General features: G+C 40.2%; 1 protein-coding gene across 7 annotated transcripts in view; it reads right to left on the bottom strand.

Moving 5' to 3' along the window:
• PAM (peptidylglycine alpha-amidating monooxygenase) overlaps positions 1 to 21762 on the bottom strand; it is a 151254-nt gene extending 129492 nt beyond the window's left edge. For 3 of the 7 annotated variants that reach the window (XM_082782561.1, XM_082782566.1, XM_082782567.1), the window contains exon 1: positions 16851 to 16934. The gene's annotated coding sequence lies outside the window, so the exon portion shown is untranslated. Of the gene's footprint in view, positions 1 to 9087; positions 9194 to 16834; positions 16957 to 21536 lie in introns of those variants that run through there. The other 4 variants (XM_082782565.1, XM_082782563.1, XM_082782562.1 and 1 more) reach the window with 4 other exon arrangements.
• Between the last annotated feature and the right edge of the window lie 2661 nt (positions 21763 to 24423).

Genomic DNA, 24423 nt, shown 5'->3' with positions numbered 1-24423 from the left:
ACTACCTGACAAAAATTAATCAAGTGCAAAAGAGGGCAAAAAGCTAATTAATTATAAACAGAGAAGAAAAATGAAGCAAAAACTGTATAAAGACAGTCCAACTTAGAAAAGCCAATTATAGATAAACAACTGTTTTAAATAAGTATTTTGAAGATGTAGTTACAAAGCTGAGAGTTATTTTGTCTCAAAAACAGAAAAAGTTTGTCTTGAAGTGACAAACCAATGAGATAATCCACTAATATTTAATGATAAACAGTTGTTATAAATAGGAATGTTTAATAAATTAATATTAATTAAATTAAATTAATAAATTAAAACAAACCAAAAAGCATACAAGTGTCAAACACGACAGCTTTAGTACTCTCTTCTTGTGAGTTAGGATAGTATTGTCAAAATAGCACACTTCCCCTCCCCAAAATATTCAACTTGATAGACATAAAGGTTTTAAAGAGACCTTTAGAGAGACTGGTCTGGTTCCACGTTCTGTTATCTGACCTAGCAGTAGGAAAATACTTCCTGCCCCCCACATTTTTTTAAAATTTTTTTTTAATTTTTTTTTTTGCAACTCCCTTACCATCATAACAGAAAAGAAATGCCCCAGTCTCAGATCAGGTGGGAGAGATGCCTGGGTATTGCAAAGGAAGACATAACCAGAAGAACAACGTTCAGAAAAAATGGTCTACAATGAAATTTGATAGGTTGAAGAAATGAAAAATGGAGACTGGCTAAACAGTGAGACAGGAAAAAACAGATAAAAGGTTCAGGCTGGCTAAGACCTAGTGCGAAGATGGGTTTCCTGTGTCTTAGGGTCAAGAATCAAGAGGCAGGAGTGGCAGTCAGCTCTGCCCACAGCCGGAAAGGTCCATTATATTTCATCTTGGCAGCATTAAGAAATTCAATGACGTGGCTTTATGCCACAGTTAGCTGCCTTCTGGCACACTTTTTTCCATCAAGTTTGTATCAACAAACCTTAGTAACTACAGACAGTACCTTATAGGTGAAGCTGCCAACACTGTAAGAAATTAACCGTGAGAAACTTTCATATTGTATTTCACAGTGAATAGAAATTCTTCAAAAAGCACTCAAGTGTAACAAGATAATTATTTATAGTCTATTTTGCAGGCATATTTAGTACAAACATGTCCACTAAATGGATAGTCAGAACAGAGTATGAATAAAAGAGGTCAAACAGAATAACTAAATAACAAGAATGCTATTTATAGCTGCAAAAAACTGCAAATTGCCTGAAGATGACAGGAAACTGCACTTATGCAAATGAAGAGAGTTGAGCTTGAGATTAATTAAATCATTAATCCTTTTTGTTTGCAACTCATTTTCAGAAAACATTTCAGCTTGACATTAGGAAAGTACTGTATGTGCAATAGCTTATACAAGTCATCTTGAACATTTTGACATTGCTTCTGTATTCATAAGAAAAAATCCTTAGTTTGCAGTTTCTGAAGCTTTTTTCTACCTTCTTTTTGTTGTTTAAGCCTGTTTTCCAGAGCAAATTCATTCTGAAATCTCCTTGAGACCACCTTATTTGTTTACTTCTTGCTGTCATATAGGATCCTGAAAAAGCAAGGTGCTACACGATGAAGCACTAGGCAATAGGTCTACCAAAAATTAAAAAAAATTAGTGAAATACAATTCACCAAGGCAAGATGGTTCTGATTCACTTTTCTAGGCTTTACCATTAGATATTACAGAATACACCTAACCTCACCCAGAGGGACCTTCCTCCTGCAAAAACAAAACTTCCAGCTCTAAGTAGGAAATGTATCATAACAATTCTAAAAGCCTCAGTACAGGTATTCTAAGATGTCTAAGCACTCATATACACCCAAGAGCATTGCTTAACATTGCTACACTGTGCTGAAGCTCTATTTCACTCTTTTTTTTTGACACACAATACCAGTGTCACTCTTTTTAACCTTGTAATGTTTGTTTTTTTTTTTTCAATTTTAATTTTAAACAGTTGAAATATCAGAAATGGCAGTAAAGGAACTGTTTGTAATGAAAAGTTGAATTCTTTTCCCTAAAGACACAGAGAAGCATTGGGTTTGTTTCCTACCTGCACAAAGCTTCTGGATCTACAGCACAGCCATTTCAAAAATAAATGAAACCATTTCAATTTAACTGATAACTAACTAAAGGTAACTACCCTGGATTAAGTAAAAAGTAGCAAACAACAACAACAAAATCTATATTCTACACAATTATTTAGTTTAATTTCTGTAATGAAATACATTTTTAAAAGAATTTACAGACTGAATGATACAGGTCTCATAAGGTGCACTTCTTTTAAAGCCTTGATAATAATTTAAATCCCATATGAACTTAAAAGCTCAATCTTGAATACATATCCCCTCAAAGCATGCCACTGGAATGTATGCCTCCTGAAAATATGCCCTTGAATCTCCCACCTACAATGTACTGTAATTTGACTGCAACTGTAGACTCATCTCTGTAACTGTTGCATAGCTAAAGTTTTATATCAAATAAGTTTGAAGAAATCCACTGTTAAAGTATGAAGATATTTCAAGTAAAGACAAAGATTAGTAACAGAGGAACACCTCTGTTTATATTCTCTATAAAAGCAACAAATAAAATGTAATTTTTTAGGCATTCTCTTGAAGCTCAAGGCTGTAAAACACAGTAGTAAGAATAAAAGGTTTCCATAACATATCCACTGAGAATACTAGCTACATTTCTAGTACTTACCTAAAACTTCCAGTACTTAACTGGAAAGTGAGAGAATTGGTGCTAAAATCTAATTATTTACTCCTAAGCAGCAAGAACAAGATAAAGACAAACCTCAGAGTGAGCCAGAGGATAGCTTTGGGATGACCAAATGACAAAAGAACCAAATGTTTCCACAGATCAGATACTCTTTCACAATCAAGTGGTGGTCTGATACTAAGCACAGACATCTGAAGAAATCTACATCACTTCAAAGTGAATTTTTCAAAATAAATTGATTTTAATTCTTCTGTAGTGATAGTTTGTCAAAATTGTATTTGCAATTAATTCCTGAATCAGCAGTTATTGCAAGTTATAACAGCAGGTAATTAAACGAACAGGTAATATCCTTGATACATTAGATAACAATAGAATACTTTCACAACAGGTCAGAAGATGTCACAGAAGCAACACGGCCTCAACATGAATAATTCCTACTATGGATGAACAATCCCACAATGCTGTCGTAGTGGTAGAAGTACATCTAACAAATTGGTCTGACTTTTGCATGTGGCCAAAACAACTTTCTCAAATCCTTAACTTGGTGCTACCTCTGATCATGCCCCCTTTCTCCTTCCACCCCCCCAGCCAAAATAAAAAACAAAAAACAATTCTGCTTCCCCTCTGATTAGATTCAAATGCCAACTATGGCAAGAAAGACTGAATTTATCTTCAGTTCAATACAAGTGACCCAAATCTCCACGGAAATATATCATGAGTGCAATGGCAATTCCCTGATACAATAACACAGATAATGTAGCATTGCTACCTGTATTATCCTCACTAACTCTTAAGAAAAAAGGCTAAGCAGCACATGACAATGAAATCACTTTTAGAATACCAACCTGCAAATCACAGCCAGTCTTTTGAAGACGTTTATTGAAAAAAAAAATAAAATAAAGACGTCTATTTGCCAAAAGCAAAACGTCTATTTGCCAAAAAAAAAAAAAAAAAGAGAAGATTTTGTAGGTATTCACTTCATTCAATTCAATTTGCTCTGAAGATGAAATGGACCACGTTAGATAAAAAGCAGTGAAAATGAAGAAATGGGTATTTCATAAATCCCATGGGATGTGGTAGGGAACCAAAACAGTACTATAATATGGACCAAAACAAAGGCAGACGAATACAATGTCCTTTTGTTTGATCTTTTCACAAAGAAGGGTAAAAAAGCTTCACTCTTTTTCATGGTATCTGGCTCTCCTCGTTTTGTTTCAAGACATGTATAGTTCTAACTGTAAGAGTTTTTTGACCGTACAGCATCAACACATGAATATGCTTCATGGGCATTTCTGCTTTCACAAGTTTTGTGACTATGAGCCTAAAAAAAAGACCTATTTTTTAAAAACAAACAAACAAACAAAAATATGAAAAGAAGCCTGCTCTGAAAAGTTTAATTCCCTACCTCTTCTTTAAACTTTGGGCCAATCATTCCAAAAACACCACACCATGATGTTGTGTGCCACGCAGCAGACATTTTGTCCAAGATCACCAACTCCTCAAACAAGCCACACCTGCCCTACTGGGCCTTGTACTCAAGGCATGGGAAGTCTGAACACCAGCATGAGCAGCTGCTGTAAGGGAACATGATGGAGTGCCCCAGAGTGGCCTGTGCTGCACACTGGTGGACTAGATGAAAGAGATAACATTACAGCATGTTAGGCAATGATATGTCATTATATATAAATTCTGTAGATTAGCCTCAAAAGTGCTAACCAAAAAAAGATACTTTTAGCTTTACTTCAATCTGAAGTCCCAAATGACAAAACTGTTGGAACTCTACTTTATTTATGGGAAAAGTATAAGCAAGTGAAAGGGAAAAAGAGACCACAGGACAGTGGATAGACCGATGGTGCCCTCTGCTTCCACACTCAGCTGAGAAAAGGAGAACACACTAGAAGCAATTAATTACCCCTACCTTTTGCAGTGATTTTACCCTTCCGGGTAACTGAACTCCACCACAACCACTCCCTCACTCCCCTTCCTCAAAGGGAAAGAGGGAAAAAATATGATGAAAAGGGATAAAGGGGTGAGATAAGGACAGGAAAGTCACTCTACAACTATCATAACGGGCAAAAACAGAGTCAGCACAAGGAGATGAATAAAATCTATTACCTATCACTAGCAGACTAGAGCAGTGAGAAATTAAACTAAAACCCCCTTCTCCCTATCTACTCTCTTCTACTTTCTCCCCCCGAGCAGCACAGGGAAATGGGCAATGGGGGCTGCAGTCAGTGCCTAATGCTTCGTCTCCGCCGCTCCCCCACAGTCCCTCTCTGCTCATGCTCCCCATGGGGGCCCTCCCACGGGATACCGTCCTTCCCAAACTGAGCCTGCGGGGGCTGCACACAGGCAGCAGCTCTTCAAGCCCTGCTCCCACATGGCTCCGTCCCACAGGGTCCATCCATCCATCCCCCAGGAGCAAACTGTTCCAGCATGGGTCCCCCATGGGTGGGCGGCAGCTCCCCCTAGACCCCCTGCTCCTGCATGGGCTCCTCTCCACAGGCTGCAGCTCCAGCCCGGGGCCTGCTCCTGCAGGGGCTCTCCATGGGCCGCAGCCTCCTCCAGGCCACATCCACCTGCTCCACCGGGGGCTTCTCCACAGGCTGCAGCGTTTTTGTTATCACTGTGCAAAAGGTGGTTATGGGTCCTGGTGGTTTGGGCCCTCTCCCAAACAGACTGCATCGAAACAGTACAGACTGCCCTGAGATCACTCGGATGACCACACATCCACCATTAGAGGCTGGAACAACTGGAGAGTTCAGCCTGCTCCTCTCTCATTTGCCCCAGTTGGTCAACAAAAACACCTGGCAGCTTCTGACAAAACAACAACAGGTTATTGATTATCATATCAGGTTCCCACACCCCCACAGCTGTAGCACCCAGCATTGCCATTCTTCAGTTAGTTGAGTCTGAAGCCGTGGCACCATCCAGACAGAAAAATCCTTGGCAGTCCAGCTGCTAAGGAACTGCAGGAGCAACCGATGCACTCCTGGCATGCTGCTGCCCTGAGCTATTGACACAGCCCCATCATTCTCAATGGGTTGGCAGCCCCACATTTGGAAGATTTCAATGTTTCTCTCATGCAGTAGATCACTCAACTGTGTGGATTCTGTTATGCACATCGCTCGTCTCACAGAGGGAGAAGTGGGAGAAGCACTGAGTGATACTACGGAGACTATGCAAAATCATGGCTGGGGAACTGACAACCAAAATATTCAGAAATATAACAAAGAAGTAAAATTTGGAAGGATAATTTGGCAGGGCCATTGTAGAAAGATACCCAAACCAGCTACACAAAACATTCTATAGAGCAGAAATGCAGAGCAGAGTAGAAGTACGAATTTATTAGTCTTTGGGGTCTTGGAGGCAATGTATGCCATATTCAGTCCAGACATTAATACCATTATAAACAAGGAAAAAAAAAAAATACCCTTTCAGGAAAAAATGGAAGCAACCACCTCTGATCAAGAAAAACAACTGCTTATTAAGCAGTGTTAGCCCAAAAGCTAGCCAATAAGCCTTTCAAGCTCCAAGCACTGGATGAGGCTCATTGGAGCCTGTGACAGCAAAGAAACAGGCTACATACACAGTTGGTATTTTGTTCATAGAGGTTGCCCCCATCGGTGCAAAACTAAAAACTTGAGCTGTTTTTTCAGCCCTGGATGAAACAAAGAACCACCCAGTTGGCCAAGGTAACTAATAGTGGGGCTTCTGGCTTTGCAGTGGGTACCACCAAATGATTGTATTCAATAAATTGGGAAGACATAACAGACTACTACTATGAAATGGAAATGGTGAATTTCTGCGTGGCCTATACCAGTCCAACTACAGTGAGTGCTTTACAGGAGAAAATAGGACAAATTGGCTTGGGTAATGACATTTTCTATCCAGTCTGGTCTGCCTCCATCTTGGCTGCAGTAGGCTTCACCATATGAGCAATTAACCCAAGAGCAGAAGCAAAATGCATGGTTCACTGATCAGTCAACAAGATAATGCTAAAGAGAAACAGCAATGGAAAGCAGCAGCTTTTATAATGGCTCAACAAGCCTTCCTAAACTACCAAGAGAACAGGAGGAGCAGCCAATATGTCAAACTGATAGTCGTGGCTATGGTGCTGGAAGAGCTGACAGCCTCAGAAATCTTTATACTGGCTCTTGGGCAGTATATAAAGGTCTCACACTGTAGTCTAGTGATGATAAGCAGATGACTGGATGATATGCAGCGAACCTCTCTGGAGTCAGAATTTGGAGAACACCCAGCCACACCCAGAAGACAAATCATACTGGGCTACTGCCAGAGTCAAAATTTATAGTCAGGTGATGGTAGCAAACAACTGGCTGTATTTCCTCCTGTACATGCTGACCAGAAGGCCACTATCAAAGGTCTTTGCTTATTAAGCCAATGGTGAGGTATTTCCACTTGTATTCAAACAGTTAATGGCTCGCAAGACAAACAGTCCAGAAGAGTGGTGAAAACCACATAAAATGAGTTTATCACACACTCCATCATCCTTGGGGAACCAGTTTAGTAGAGCATAATAATATCTTACTAAAAGAACATTTGTGAATTCTTCCACCTACGCACACCTTGTAGAACCAGCCAGCAGTGCTGGCACAAGCAGTAGTAAGTCTGATTAGAGGGGGGAGAGTCCAAGGCTACACCACTTACCAACTATTGTTAGGTCACCACCACACAAATGTCTACTGGGTTTGTGTCTGAAACAGGAGACAAATTTAATCTCAGCACAGGACAGATGATAATATTTAGAGAGGACTCTGTCAGGCAAACTTCTCTCTTCCAAAATGCTGGTCCAAGGGCAGGAGGCTATATTCTTAATCTTGGAATGCTCAGCCAATACTCTTTAATATGCTCCACAGACGTGATTTCAATCTATTTTGCACAAAGTGGATATGGGTAGTCTCCTTGAGAAGTCTCAGTATTGCACAAATCCACAGCGACATCTGTCGGCAACCTTTGGATTACACTGATGCTCCAAGTCTTACCAGACCAGAATATTTTGGGGGGTCAATGAGTACTATGGTTGGAGCTGAAATACCCACGTTTAAGCAGATGCCTATGCTGGTTGACATCTCAGGGTGTCGGGAATGGGAACCTCAGAAAAGTGTGTGTATGTTGGGGGTAGAGGAGGCCCAACGTGGGAAGGACCTCCATGTTTTGACCCTTGCAGATTGCTATATATTGCTGACCACTTAGAGATGGAAAAACAGATTATATTCATCAGTAACAGTTTCACAGAATCACAGAATGGCTGAGGTTGGAAGGGACCTCTGAAGATCATCAAGTCTAACCCCCCTACTGAGCAGGATCACCTAGAGCATATTGCACAGGACGGCATCCAGGCAAGTTTGAATATCTCCAGAAAATGGGACTTCACGACCTCTTTAGGCAACCTGCTCTAGGTTCACTCATCTAGGCTGCACTTCTCAAGCTTGTTTATGAGGATGTTACAGGAGACAGTGTCAAAAGTCTTTCTGAAGTCAAGGTAGACCACATCCACCGCTCTCCCCTCATCTACCCAGCTAGATTTATATGAAAGAAAGCTAATAACTAACTTTAAAATATCTTTAGTACAATAGAGTTATTCATTGAGTTATTGTCATTCGACAATGGAAAGACTGTAATAACTCACTGCTACTACCATCACAGCTTGTGACTTATAGAAGATACAAAAGATAACTGTCTTCCCTGAGTGAATTATATGGGCAATTTCTTATGGGAGTTACATGGTGTTATCATATAATGCACTGTCTTAAAAATTTAAACAAACTTTAAGTGTTGAGACCTTACTCTAAACAAACACATTTTCAGGCCTGCAAAGCTACTGCAAGCAAAGAACAACCTCAAACTGTTGCTGGAGTTGGACCTTTACCATGCAGCAGCAGATTCACTCAGAACCCCCATATAAGCACTATCATTCTCCATGAAGTTCCAGAACAGCACACTGTTTCAAAGAACTGTTATTTTAAGTACACAGTCTAAATCACCCGACCATGTACATTTTGCACAGTTTTTCATAATATCCTCATAGACAAAGTGATGAAAAACAGTCTAGAGGAATAGACAGTGAAGAGGACTGACTGAGCTGCCAGGCTCATATGTGATCAACAAAGACCAGCCATAAGCTGATCACCAACATTATACCCCAGGAATAAATACTGGGTCCAATCCTGCTCAACATCTTCCTTAATGATCTGGGTGGTGGGGAATACTGTACCCTCAGCACATTTGCAGATAACACAAAACTGGGGGGAGTGGCTGACAGGGAAAGTCCTGCACCAGGGGAAGAACAACTCTGTGCATTGGTATAGGCTGAGGACTCACCAGGTGGAAAGTAGTTTTGCAAGAAAGACCCCGACGGTTCTGAAGGACAATGTAGAAACAAGACAGCAACTCATTGCACTTGTGGCAAAGCCAGCCTGGGACATCCTGGTCTGCATGAAGAACAGAATGACCAGGTCAAAGGAGGTGATCCTTCACTTCTAGTCAGCCCTAGTGAGGCCACACCTTGAGTACTGTGTCCAGTTCTGGGCTCCCTAGAAGCATGAACATACTGGACAGGGTTCAGGAACAGGCTAAAGAAATTATGATACTGGGACTGGAACATCAGTCATGTGAGGAGTGGTAGGACTGTTTAGCCTGGGGGTGAGGAGAATCAAGGGGGGAGAGGGTGGAATCTTATCAGTATATATATAATTATCAGATTGATGCAGATACGGGCAAAGACAACAGTGCTAGGTTCTTCTCAGCAGCACCCACTGACCAGGCAAGAGGCATGAACTGAAACACAAGCAGACACCTCCTTATGAGGGTGGCCAAAAATGGCCACACCCTGCCCAGAGAAGCTGTGGAGTACGCATCCGTGAAGGTATTCAAAAGCCAGAGGGACACAGTCCTGGTCAATTTGGTCTAGCTGAACTTGCTTAAGTGGGGTGGGGGATTACATGTATTAAATTACTTCCAAAGGCTCCTTCCAACTTCAGCCATTCTGTGATTTTGTATTGATTTCTCTGGGAAAAAGGCATTCCTCTAAGCGGTAAGACAAGGAAAAAAAAAAAAAAAAAAGCACTAAAGCATATTTTCGCTGTCAAAAAAGAAACGAGAAAAACAAAAATAGACATCACTTTAATTAACATTTTCATCAACTGTCAGGAGTAATAAAAGCTATGTAACATTATAAACTGTTTTTTAAATGTATGTATCACAGAAAGATCTTCTGAAAGGACTACTCTGAATTAACAAACTTTAGAAAACTAATAATTTTGTGATCAAAATATATTAACAGTGTTCCAGCAAAAACATCAGTAAGCAAGTAAAAAGCAAAAGGTATTTTGTTTAAACCACCATAAAGATTTATTAAAATCCACCACAGAAATCCTAATCTCTACCATAATGAGATTGGAATTCTTAGTACCATGCAATCCAGCTCCTTAACTGAGTTCAGAGTACAACACACATAGAAAAGAATTAAAATCCAACCACTCTAAATATAAATAATCCACAGAAAACCAAGTAATATAACATGGAAGTCTGAAATAGAGCACTGGTGTTTTAAAATAAAGTATAGCTTTTCTCTCTCTCCATCCATCCCCCTTCCCTTTTAAATGCACTGTTTAGGCATGAGAACTGATCAAGTCAGCTTTGCAATTTTCTTCTCTCTACTCCTTAAAACATCTAGCTTTAGGACCCATGAACGACGCCTAAGGAGAAAATAACTCTATTATAGCTGACTTGTAAAGCAAAATAATCACTGGGATTCCAGAATCAAAACCAATCCCCAAGCAATAAGTAAGCACTGTTGTTGTGGATGAAACACTGGGCTATAACTGACTTCAATACCTGAACAGATGTAAAGGTGTAGTTTCACACTGAGTAGACTCAACTGAGGAGGGGACAGGGAGGAATCTGCTTCCAAGAGAAAGTTCTGTGGCTTCCTGGAACAACGCAGACGGTAGTATAACAGTGCATCGCTGATGTTGGATTGTGAATGCATACTAATGAACATCACAGAGCAAAGCATCCAGTTACACCCAATAATTATTGATGTCATCCACAAGTACAGAAGTTGGGAATGTTTTAAGCACCTGTTAATGAAGACATGAGAAGTAACACATTTGCTGCAATACAAGTTAGATACATGAGCCTGTTCTTGACTGCCTCCTGTCTTCTACCCCACTTCACATCAGCTTCCTCTTCACTCTTCCAGTGACACCACATTTCTCTGTACACTGGCTTGCTTCAGGGCACTTACCTTCATCTCAGCTTCTCTACTTCTCAGTTCCCCTACCTCTATTCTCTTCAGAGCAAAGCCACACCTCAACCCCAACATGGAATGGCTCACCACCAACACTTAAATTTGTCCATACTAAAAGCTACTGACCTCTGAAACTTACTGTGGGAAGCACCAGACAGACAACTTTTTGGTTGACATCATCCTGTAGCTTAGAAATATACTTTGGAACTACTTCTATTTACTATCTACATACCTGCATGTAAGTTCACTTTAGTTTCACTGAAGGTACATTTAATAAAACAGAATCAAATAGAAGGGGAAACCAAACAGATTCTTAAGTAAGGAATAATTAGAGACAGAAGGAAGTGAGTAATGGAGTGCCAGAAGAAATTAAATATTAAATTATTTATGTTGCATTGGCAGATTATGCTGTTGTTCTTTGATGAAATAAAAGATCCTCCCTCCAGACAAAATAAAACACAGAAGAGTTGGTCTAGTGGGAACTGTGTATATTTTCAGACATACTATAGCATGAAAGATTATTAGTTAAGCTAGAATACACTGCATTGGAAGATAGATTAAAAAAAAAAAAAAAAGTATGAAACTCATCAAGGAAGGACAACCACAACCTTCATTCAAATAAGGATGATGTGACAGAGTTCCATTAATTTGGACTAAATCAAAAAAATATTCACATAAATATTCTAATATTCACATAAAGGAGACAGAAACAAAATACAAAGTTCTTCAACACTGCATCAGCAGATTCCATAGACGCAGAGGAATCTGTAGAGGAATCTCATTCACTGTAAGTTCAGAATATGATAAAAAAGAAATGGACAATTTTGTGAATCCAAACAAGTATTTTTAAAGTTTTGTTCTTAAGTCAAACATGTAGGGATTTTCTGTTCTTATCTACCATTTTATCAGCTGTAAAGAGGAGATGTAACTAGTGAGCATACAATCGAAGCTACTATTATGTATTCATAACAACAAATAATAATAAAAAACAATTTTATGGGTTATCCATTCCAATTTATCTCCATTACCTATCTGTTATACTAGCGTCATTGTGTTTGTCTGGAAGATCAGGTACAGTCCCAGTCGTTGTGTACAAGAAAGATACATTCAAGCTGTAGCCAGCAGGAAAAAGGGCAACTAGGATCACAACAAGCTCTTAATTTTCCTGGTATAAAACAAGTGAAAGCCTGAATCATTCAACCTAGCAGTAAAAAGACAAAACATGATTGTTCTTTATAAAGAAACCAGAGTAAATACTACAGGGAAAGAAGTAAGAATTAAACTACTGCATCATATTAAACAAGAACAGGTGAGTATATGAAGACCATGAACAATTATATGCTGGAAACTAGATGGACATTTTTGAAACAATCCAGAAAACAAAGACAATCCACAGTATGCCCTAACATGAGTAAGTGTCTTATTGTAAAGATTGGAAGATGTGATTTACAGGCCTACAACACAAAGCAAATGCACAGCTAAACAAAAACTCTCTTGTGTCCTTGGAGGATAAAAGCAAACCAAACATTTATAGTTTTACAGTGGTCCTCTAGGTTTAATCTAGTACCACAGCTTTAAAAGTCAAAAACCTTTAATCTGAAAACGAATAGGCCACTTCCTACACCCAATGGGAGTGTCAGAAGCAAATACACATATTCACTTTTAAGTTAAGCTTCGATTAACCCATCACACTAAGGATCATGACAGAATGATAGATGATTTTAAAAGGGAGCACAAACAAATGTTCAGATTCATAAAATATTCCTTAAACCAACCTTCTGAGATACCCTTCTTTTATAGAAATTTATATAGTAAACATTATACTGGCATACCAGGAGCATGAATGCAAAACAGCACAGACTAAAAAATCAGAGCAAGAGGAAGAGGAACGGCATGCACGCTGCAAATAAAGAAATCAAGAACAGCCACAAAATCCAAGAAAGAGTATTGATAACAAAAGGAACTGTCAGGCTCCGATGGAACATGCAGTAGTATACCAGGTTATGTGGAACCACAAGTATGTGGCATGACTCATCCTCTTCCTTCTTTGTCAAAAGCGAACATAAATGCAGCAAAGATCATGCAACATCATTACCAGTCACAAATAACCCGAACAACATGATAAGGACTTGGCAGGCAGCATCCCTTATCCCTGGCCAGACCGACAGGATACCTCCATCTGCCCTGGTATTCATGAACATAGGAGCGTGAAAGAATGAGTACAAAAGGATGAAAAAGACCTATGAGAAAATAAATGCAAGTGACTGAAGTGGGTTTTGTTCAAAGTAAAAGCTTTATGTCTCTGTATGCAGTATTGCCTGTGAACTGCTTTCACCTGTTTGACTTGCTCTGATTACAAACTCTGTTTGGCTGTTACAGAACCACAGCATCTTAAAACAGACTGTTTTTGTTGAGATGGCCATTGTGTCAAATGTAGTAAGTTCAACTCTGCAGCCAGAATAACCTGGGTTATCATTTGTTGCCTTTCAGTTTCTGCAAAGCACAGATTTTTTTTCTTCTTTGTGTTGAATGGTGGGATTCCAAAGATTTGAATAAAGATAATAAAATACATGGGTAGATAGAGGGAGAGAGAGAGAGAGAGACATCTTTCACTGCAAAAACTATGGTTTGTGCTCAAGATACATGGAGTGCTGCTGAGACAGAGCACTTCAAACTCATTACTGCCAAGCCTCTCCCTTAGACATAAGTCAGTCAGCTTGATTCAATTAACTAAATCAGAAAAGCTTCCTTCCCATTGGCATCTCTTCATGCATAATCTCCACACATCCTCTAAACACTATTTCTACATTTCATTCACTTTCTCACATACAGATGAAAAAGATGCCCTCTGCACAATTTGATGCAAACAAACACACAAAAAAAAAAATAAAACAAACAACAGTACCATCAAGATTTCTATCCAAAGAATGGTGAGTTTCAAAAGCCAGTACTGCACATGAATTGTGTTTCTTATTTATACCCGTGTTACCTTTCTTTGTCAGTACTTTTCTCATGTGGTCACAACCTACATCTCAATCCACACATTTATTCCCACATAATTCTAGTAGCAAATTTGCAAAAGCTGGTTTTAACACAAGTTACAAAGTAACCCATAGTCATTATGAAATACTCAATTGAAATATTTTTCAATAACACCTTTACATCTTTCCATAGCAATACACTGAATCACTATTTAAAAAAATAGTAATTCAGAACATTAGGAAGGATTCCTCCATTATCACAGAGAAACAAAGAGGATTATTCATTAAGGAGAAAACCTCACTGCCTTTCAGCAGCCCAGTGTATGTCCATTTTATATATTCTCATTTACTGCCTTAAAAAAAAAAAAAAAAAAAAAAAAAAAGGAAAGCAGAAAAAAAAAAGCTTAGAAGCAGAGAGAAGGGAAGGCTACTGTTGGACAGATCTTAAACCTACAAATATTAAGAGTCTCAATGGTTACAACACTTTCCAATTTGCAGTTTTCTGTAATCGGAAAATACTTAGTTGTGCCTTGGGAAAACACTCTGCATTTACTTGATGAAACCAAATTCTGCAGCATGAGAAAAAAAAAAAACAAACAGAACTTCAACAATACTATGTAGTTACAGTACATCCAGTGTTTCTTTCTGTCTCTTTAGCATTACACTGAACTATGATGCTTTAACTGTTTGTTTTCCTTTTTTTTTTTTTTTTTTTTTTTTAAATTGCTTGAAATACTTTGACATGAAGAATACAAAGTGTTATTCTAGACCAGACTTGTAAGCCAGTCTAGCAACAATTCAGCTGCATGGCCAATTCCAGATATCCTTCTGAAGACACAAGAACAGAGTAATACGGTATAACCTGCTGTACGGAACATGGAAGGTACAGTATAATCTATAATCTTGTCCATGAAGTGTTTAACCGTAATTGTTAGAAGTTATTTTCACATGCAAGTCAGACAATTTCTCTAGCTTGTTTGGCTCAATTTGTGATCATTTACAAATCTTTGTTTGTTTGCACTTGCAACTCTAAGTTTAGATATAATTACACACATAAGTATCCCAGGAGCTCTACTAAATTCTTCATCTCAAATATCATCAGTGACAGTCAGATCAAACTGTTATGTGGAAAACTGGCAAGTTACACAGTGACTTTTAAAAACAGTCTTCGTTTCACTGCACACGCCATTGTTCTTGAGCACGCAACATGGGTACTTCCCTCAACCTGTCAGAGGAGGACTGCAGCAGAAATCCTGAGCCATGACTACTTGTAAAACCAGGCAACATGCCAGGAACAAGATTGTCTGTAGTACGTATGCCTTTATCACCACAGTTCCTTAGGATCTACACACAAGGAATCAAGAAGAAAATTTCTCTCAAACTTAACATTTTCCTGAAATCAACCACATGCAGGGAAATAATATCTGAAAAAGCAGATTAGTTCGTATGCTATTCTATTCGACACACAGTGCGTTGGAGGGCATCTCACTTGACTAGAAAACCGACAAAGCAACGCAGAGGTGGACCTGTACTCTGGGTCAGATCTCTCTGCCTCCACGAGCCTGAGGGAGAAAGGTATGCGTGATCCCCACATGCTCTTGGCTGCACCCGTGGGCCTCTCCTTTCTACCTGCACCTGCACTGGGACCAGCACAGAAACTAGACAAGTTCAGGACTCAGAGTTCAAACCAAATTCAACATGCTTTCTATTTTTTCTGCAAGCATGAGCTGGCACATGCTCACCAGCCTCTGTCAGAATTATTTTTAATCTCCTGATGTTGAGGTGCTGCCACAGATTGCCCAGAGAAGCTGTGGGTGCCCCATCCCTGGAGGTGCTCAAGGCCAGGCTGGATGGGGCTTTGGGCAACCTGGTCTGGTGGGAGGTGGCCCTGCCCATGGCAGGGGGGTGGAACTGGGTGGGCTTTCAGGTCCCTTCCAACCCGAGCTGTTCTGTGACAACAGGCACTGAGTGAAAACAATAACATTCTACAGAAAAAAATCGGTTAAGAAAATGATATTTGGGGACTGAGCTGTAGCTGCCTGAACGCAGGATTTGTCACCAACCCTGTCAACACGAAGATGCAGAAGGGCCCCCCCCCACGCCCGGGAGGCAGCACAGGGGACGGAGAGCGCCGGGCTCCCGCAGCCACAACTTGCGGTCCCCGCGCCTGCACCCTGCCCACACCGCTGCCTGCCGGCGGGGGCTGCCCGCTGCTTCCCTCGTTTTTCCCTTTTCTCCTCCCGAGGAGCCCGGGGCCGGCGCCGGTGTCACCGGGGCCCCTCCGGCAGCCGCCGCCGCCACCAAGTTGGGGAGAGGCCAACAAACCCCGGACGGGTGCGTGCGGCACAAAATAAGAGACTTATAAAAATAAATAAATAAATAAATAAATAAATAAAGGAAAGAACAAGAAAGAAAGAAGGAAAGCGGCAGCCGCCGCCGCTCGCAGGGCGGTGGGAGCCATAACACCGCGGCTCTACACACCCGCCTCGGGGCGGCAGCGAGCGGAGACCCCCCTCGGTGTTTTGGGGGTCCCCCGGGGGCTCAGCGCCGCCGTCTGCGGCGTCCCCACGGCCCCGCAGGAAACTTCGCCGGCTGGGGAGCGGCGCCGCCGGGCAGCCGGGACGAGGCACAGCCCCGGACCCGGTCCTGATCCCGGCCCCGGTCCCTCTGGCAGCTCCAGCCTCGCCGGCCGGGACACCACCCTCCCGGGAAAGGCGGCCCCGTCCCGCCCGGTCCCGTCCCGTCCCGCCCGGCGGTGCGCAGCGCCCGGGGCCCCTCCGCCCGCAGCCACCAGCCGCCTCCTCCTGCTCCTGGCCGCCCGTCCCCACTCACTTACTCACTCGCTCACTCACCGCGGCGGCCGCACTCCGCTGGCGGCGGCAGCGACACCCAGGGCTGCCGCGCTCCGCCGCCGCCGCCGCGACCCCTTCCTGCCGCCGCCCCGCACCGCCCCGGGGCGGAGACAGCCCCGCCACCGCCCCCCGCCCCGCACCGCCCCGACCGGGACGCGGCGCCGCGCACGTCGCCCTCTGCCGAGCGGTGCCCGGCGGCGGGGCCGGGCTGCCCCGGGGCGCTTCGCTCCCCGGCGGCGGCACGACCGCATCGCCCGGCGGCGCTTCTCCCTGTCGGCAGCGCCTGACTTGGTGCCGGGCTGCTCGCCTCCCGGCCGGGAAGCTGAAGGCCCGGCCGAAGGGCTGCGGGCCTTACCCTGGGCCATAAGCTCGCGATGGGTTTGGGGAAGGAGCCCCAAACAGTCCCGGCGACGCAAACCTTCCCTGGGGCTGTCTTCAGGGAATAGCGGGGTCCTCCAAAGCCGGCCCTCCTTGTGAGAGCAGCAGCTCTGACCTGAAGGTATTAACACACGGAGCCAAAGCCTCTGAAAAGGGAAATTAAAAAAAGCACTGAAGAATTAACGCTGTCGCCTTTTTGAAAAGGAAGGGGGAAGTTTGAGGAGGATTTTCTTTAAGACGTTGCTTCGGATTTTTCAAAGCGCTGTCTTCAAAGTTGGAGGAAATGAACATTTCAGCTTTTTGTGAATACCTTTATATAGAGGAGGTCACTAATTTAACTCCTATAGTAAACATCATGCAATCTACCTTAGACTTCATGTTTAATGGCCCTCTAAATAATTCTGCTGTACTTACTTCCATTTGCCTATATCGCTTTCATTACTTTGAGTGTTGTTTGATTTTTTTTTTAACTTTAATCTCACTTATGTTACTTGTCTCTTTGCCAAGTGAATCCATACTGATTCACAAAGGCCATAAAATGGATACATTAAAACATGCTGTTTAACTTCTGCCTCCTCATCTTCTGAACCCTGAGATTAGACTTTCCATGTCCTTTTCTTTGAATATGATATATCCTGGCATAGAAAAATAAAACAGCTTTTTTTATTTTGCAACTTAAACTGTAGCCTCCTAGCATGAAGTGCGGAAAAATAAATTTACTACACATTAGTCCCTCTAATTTCCTGTAAGGAAATTAAACCGAGTTTTAAAAATATTTGTCATCATATGTGATTGGGTATATACTCTAACATCTTTTTAATAAAGTCAAAGTATCCCAAATGTTCTTTTTCATAAAAGATAATTTATTATAAGGCTTTTGTGGGAAATAAAACTGTGTGTATGGTTTGGGGGGTAGGGAGTCCTTTAAATCTATAGACTCCTGCATTAGGTCCTAATTCAACAAATGCTTCAAATATTTGGAAGGTAGATACATGCTTAAGTAACAAAATTTGAGGTGAAATTTATATCACATTGTAGAATGATTTCTTTGGTCTGTGGATACAATGTCATAGTAATGCAATTGGACTTCTTAGTATGCAGGAATGGACTGAATTTTACGTCCTAAACTTTGTGGCAAGTATACTCATTCATCTGTCAGAGATGTTCATTATGAATGCCAAGTGTGGAGTTGCCACATGCCAGTTATAGACGTATGAGAAAGTATTATTTGAATGTGTCCAAAAAGCTTCTGAGTCATGCAGTCCTCTCGTGTGCACTTCCAAAACACAGTAGTATTGGCACCGACAAACAGCTATAGTAAATGTTAAATCATAAAGGCTGCTAGCATATATCTTGATGAAATATTTTAGCTGGATGAATAAACACATAGATACATAGATAGATTGAATGACTGAAAGCTGTTTTGTTCTTTGTTTTGAGTATCATCTCCTCTGTTTCTGGCAGAGAAGCTCATTTCCTTTTCCTCCTCCCTTTTAGGCAGAACAAAATGCCACCCTTCCCTTTTTTATCTAGCATATATAAAAGCGTAGACAGCATATACACTGGAGAGCAGCGTGGAGATTTTACTTTGCAAATGGAGCAGCATGCTGGCAGCATAAAGGATGAAAGTCTTTGAAGAGCTCTTTTGAGGATAGAAATCAGCCCATGAACTCCTTCAGGCTGCAGTCTTATTCATCGTTATTTCCAAGACTTTTTCAAGATCTATCTTTTTCAAGATAAATTCCAATTTTTAAAAAAAGAGAACCACTGAGCTGGATATGTATTATATAGATATATAACACAGACATACTTAGTGTACTTCTCATACCTCAACATAATGCAAAAATACCACAAAACAAATACCTTTCCATTGGAGATTTAATTTTGTCTGGGTAAACAGGGAAATATTCCACAAATTCAATTACCTCTGCTAGCACCCTTAACTTTGCTAAGGTTAACACCTTTGTGCAATAAATGGTCTCTGTGGATTGCAGAGGATGTAAGCTTTTTGTGGCACTGCTGTCTTTCCTATGAACAGAAGATATTAATCTTTAGCTCTGCCAGGCCAATAGCTAAAAAACTGTAAATAAAAATCATTCATAACTATTGTATAGAATGATGCCATATTTTACATACAGCAGAAATTATTGTTGGATCTCTCTGATCTATTTGGGGTTTTGCTAGCCCACATATACACTAGTCTTTGATCATAAGGCATATGAGAAATCTGACATGACTGAATGTGTGTGCCAGTGATTACTGGTGCCCCAGTGCTAGCAATTCAGTTGTTGTCATTAATCTGAATGTGCCAACACAAATAACCATCCTTGAAAATTATCCTGAGGCCTATGATGTGTCTTTAAATAACCTTACTCTTGCCCATTTGCCTCTGGTCTCACTAAAAATGTATTTGAGACCTACAAAGGTCTCACTAAAATGTATTTATTTGTTTATTTATTACATGTATATATACATTACATGTATATATATATATACTCAGTTGTTTTTTTCTCTTTTCTTTTCTTTTTTTTTTCTCTTTTTTCTCAAAACAATTGGATGTCTGTGATAATAATGAAGGGAGACTTGCCAAAGTGTTAAGTAGATGTGAACCAGACCTTAGACTCCATCTTAGACTTTGTCTAAGTATTTGGTGTAAAGAAAACAGTAGTTCAACATTCATGGCTGGTACTTGACTGTGTTAAGCTGTGACTGATGCCAGATACCAGCTCACCACTTATTTCTGCCGTACATACCTGATGACTAAGGTGTCTAGTGTCAGTGAGAGTGAGTGATTAGTGATTCTAAAGGTTATCTAACGTCATTCGAAAAGGTTACATCTTCCTAATGTAACAATGCTTGTTTATAAAAAGGGAAGTAACAGTAAATTTTTAAAGTGTTTTGAGCAAATCTGGCCGTAGTCCTCTATGCTTGACGGGGAATTGTGCTGCTGCTACATTGCAAGGATTTAAGAAGTCTTACCATTACTCAGTTTTAAGATGAGATTCCAAAATAGTGACAGATTTCATAAAACTTACCATAGGCCCACTAATAAGGAGGGAGGCCCGGTACTGTTATGAAACCTTGAAAGAATAGCTGTGGACAGAGGATTTGAAGGAAGATAAAGAGAGAAGACTAGTGATGCCAAATTGTCCTCTGCATATACTTCCGTAATTGACTGTACCTATAAATGTTTTTTTGCATAGAACAAGACAAAATCTGCCAGCAAAGTCCACTGAACAAACAACAATTGTTTAACTTTTAGAGGCAATTTGTTCTATGCTAACATCATTTTTTTAAAGGTAACTGCAGCCAGGGGCACATGAACAGAGCAGCAGTTCTTGAGGCCAGAGCAAATCATACAGTGGCAGCTATGTATAAATAAGTAGATTTATGGTTTAAAGTGTGAGAAACAAGTACTGCAAAACAAACAATTTAAAAAAAAAAAAAAAGTCAATGTTTAGCCACAATTCATCCAGGGGAAAATTTACCAGTGTTGGGCTGGAATTAAAGCACTTTTCGATGGGTTGAGTCATGCATCCACACCCTTTTAAAATCTAAATAGCTGGAGTTGTCATGGGCTAACTGATGGTAGGTTCATTGCAAGCTAATTATTACGCACAAACAATGTAAAATGTCACCAAAGTTACTGGTCTGGACAAGGATGTAGCTTCAGAATGAGTGCTGGGCAGATCATTCAATCACAAATACAGATCATGGCCAAGTCTGTATGTGCTATGACAAGCAGTAGGATGCTGGATGGGTGCCAGCTCTTACTTTGCTTCAGTTACTCAGTAAAATCAATAATATCCTGTTCAAAATTAATGCGAAAGAATGATGTTATGACACTGGTAAGAGAAAGAGTGAAATAATTTAATATTTACTTACTACTTTAGGTTTATTATAGAGTATTTAAATGCTAACTAACTGAGCTTTGCAACAACAATGTAAAGAAGATAAGGCATTTCCCCCCATTTCTACCATGTTCCACAGAATCTGGTCAACTATTCGGTTTTCTAAGACTAAAAACAAAGATACCCAGTTGTGGATACAGAACTAATTAGATAATCTACCAAACTCCCAAGGTATTGCTCTTTTATTAAGCTATCAGTCAATAACACTTAGTTAATCTATTTCCCTTATTCTTCTTTATTCCAGAAATTGTTTGTCTGAGTTCTACAAGTATTGTAAAGCAAAAGAGTCACTAGGAATCATCTCAGAAAGCAGAGTTCTTGAGCTATCCCCCTTTCCCAGAGTGAAGGAGGCAAGATCCCATCATTGTGAAATGTTTGAGGGTGGTGGCCAAATTACCTGTTCTTGAAAAGAGAGCATCCAGTTCAGACATCCAGTTTCACTTTGTGTGACAAAGAAGACAACCATTACTTGAGGCCTCCGAGGAAAGGAAGATATCTAACTTATTATTTTTTTTTTTTCCCCAGATTTACTCCATCTGCTCCAAAGAGACCCTTGGAAATTCATTTAATCCTTAAAACAGGAACTCATCTTCCTCCTCCTTGTAATGTGTACATTCATTTTCCTTCCTTTGTCTTGGATTGATCTTTGCTACCCAGAAGATTAGCCCTGGAAGCACCTCTAACCAGATGAAGAAAGCAGCAGGATAAAATGCTGAAGTCTGGCAGATGGCCTTTGGGTTAATAATTAGATATTTCATTGTGGAGGTCATTGTCCCTCAAGTGTACAATGATCACCTACAGAGAATGATAGCAAGCCACTAAGTGAATTTGGAATATGTGGGGGATATGACTGCACAGCATGCCACCAAGACCAATTCTTTCTTGGCTCACAGGCAGAAAGCTGAGCAGAGTATGCAAACCTACCTGAAATTCCCCCATGCATGACATGCTTTTGTCTGTGTCCAGTGAACCCAGATTTCCAGAAACTGAATCCTTTCACTTGGTCCTGCAACAGAGCAGATAATAACATCTGAGTCTAATTTTTATCTTGATATATAATTATTCTGAAATAATTGAGCATAGTGTTGCTAGAGCCAACTACATTGTTTTTCATCCATTTTCGTTTCTTACATTGTGGCAGATATATCCACTCCTATTATGTTGCTGGAGTCCTCTAAATATAAACCCAAAGGTTTAACTCCATTCTATAATCCATTATAAATTATATATATAAATTGCCTGTTTTTATGGGGAAATGCTGGACTGAAATGAGTATTGACTAAAATGCAGATAGTGCTTTTGGCACCTGCCACAGACAAAGACGCAGAATAGTTTTTAAACCATAAACAAGATCTTTTTTTTTTTGTTTGTTTTCCTTCTGAAGGACATAAAATCCAAATATCTTGTGAAATACCTGTTCGTGTCTTGTAGATTTCAGTATTTTTTCCTCTGATTTTTGTAGTCCTTTGATATATATAGTTTGATATATATACATGTATATATATTTCTAAGATGCTACTAATCTGCCTTCCTTATGATTTATAAATCAAGGAATTCTATCTCCAAGTCTAAAATCAAATTCAGTCATTGGCTAGATCTGCTGTACATCACGACTATATTCACATGGCATGAAAACCCAGAACATCTATGCAAACAATAAACGTTTGAAGTACCACATTATTTCAATCCCTATTGAATTTCCTTTGTCATTTAGTGCAAATTCCTTAAAGTGAATAAACAATGCAAAAGCAGGAATGTTTCAGTAGTGCTTTTATATGCAAATACTCTTTGCATTCAGAGCAGACGTGTTTGTATACATGTAAATGCTTATATGAGATTCCTCTGTTTCTGTACCAAAACGGTGTTTTGGTACACCATGTGTACCCCACATCTTCAGTCAGCCTAATGCAGCAGAGATATAAAGATTTCCACTATGGAAGCTACTTGTTATGGATGTAAACTTCAAGCACAAACCACAGTTGTAAATATGTATGTAGACTGCTAATGACAGGTTATGACTTATCCATCAGAACAACTAACAGCAATTCTTGGAGCTTTGTCTTTTTTCAAGAATAGGTGAGAAATACTTATCAGAGTCTTAGTAATTCCCGTCCATGTCACTGAACTCCGAAGGAAGGAGCCTAGATGCTTCCTTATCAAACAGCCAAGTCAATCTTTTGCTGAATGCATAGAGTTTCTAATGAAAATAGTGTAAAGTTAGTGTAACATACAAGTTGGTCAGTAGAAAAATTACGTGTGCTTAAATAGATCTTCTGGTTCTTATAGGAGCAGGTTTTTGGGGGGAGGAGTGTGGAGAAAAAATGTTTGTGAGTTAAAGCTGCTGTTATACTATTTGTCTTATAGTTAAGTAGAAGTTCAGTGAAACACTAAAGTAACACCATTGTCTGTCTTCTGATCCACATGTGGTATGGCTGAAACTTGTCCAAGTGTCCAAATGATCTACAGTTGCAGTAATCATCCCCAGGTAGGTCTCATGGAAAATATGAATGTGGCAGAAACACCCTAGCATGTATGTTTGATGGTAAGTTGTGCCATGTTCCATCAATTAAATATACATGTACATATAATTAAATATACATGTATTCTTAAGAGAGGATTTCTTCTTGTCTCTATATTCTTGAATTTACATTTGACTTCAGCATACTGATTCAGGCATACGAACAGTGAAGAACTGAAAGGTTCAGTATGACTGCCTTTTGTCCTTTCCTTTTATTTTCTCTAGTTTAAATTTAGAGGATTTCCTGCTCAGCATGTACATGTTTCAGGTCACCTTTTATAGTTTGCTGTTTTTTTTTAGGACATCTGACTCATTCCCCATATTATATATGGAGCCCAGAAGGCTACCCCTAATCCTCTGTTTTGAGGATTCACTTCCACTAAGTGAAATTCTGCCCTTGAAATACTGCATTTGTACAAGTTTTTTTTTTTTTTCTGTTTTTTTTTTTTTTTTTTTTTTTTTTTTTAGTCAGCTTTCCCTCACTTGAACTTTCCTTCGTACCACAGATATAAACATAATTTTATGAAAGAAAATATTTGTTCTGTTAAACCGCATTTTCTAATAGTGGCCCTGTTGTTTGGGATGGCAGAGTGACAAAAGACTTACAGTCAGGCTCTTTGTGAGCTTTATACTGTAGATCATAAAATAAAGTAGCTATATTTCCATTAAACTCTCTTAACAGCAGGGGTGGGGTTACATTATTCAGACAAGCTACCATTAAACTCTTCATTTTAACCATAGCAGAGAGGGCAGTAGAAAATGTGGG

Source organism: Aythya marila, assembly GCF_965140915.1.
Source record: "Aythya marila genome assembly, chromosome: Z".
Taxonomy (NCBI): Eukaryota; Metazoa; Chordata; class Aves; order Anseriformes; family Anatidae; genus Aythya; species Aythya marila.
Note: the sequence above shows the minus strand (reverse complement) of the source record. Positions and strands in the feature narration are given on the sequence as shown.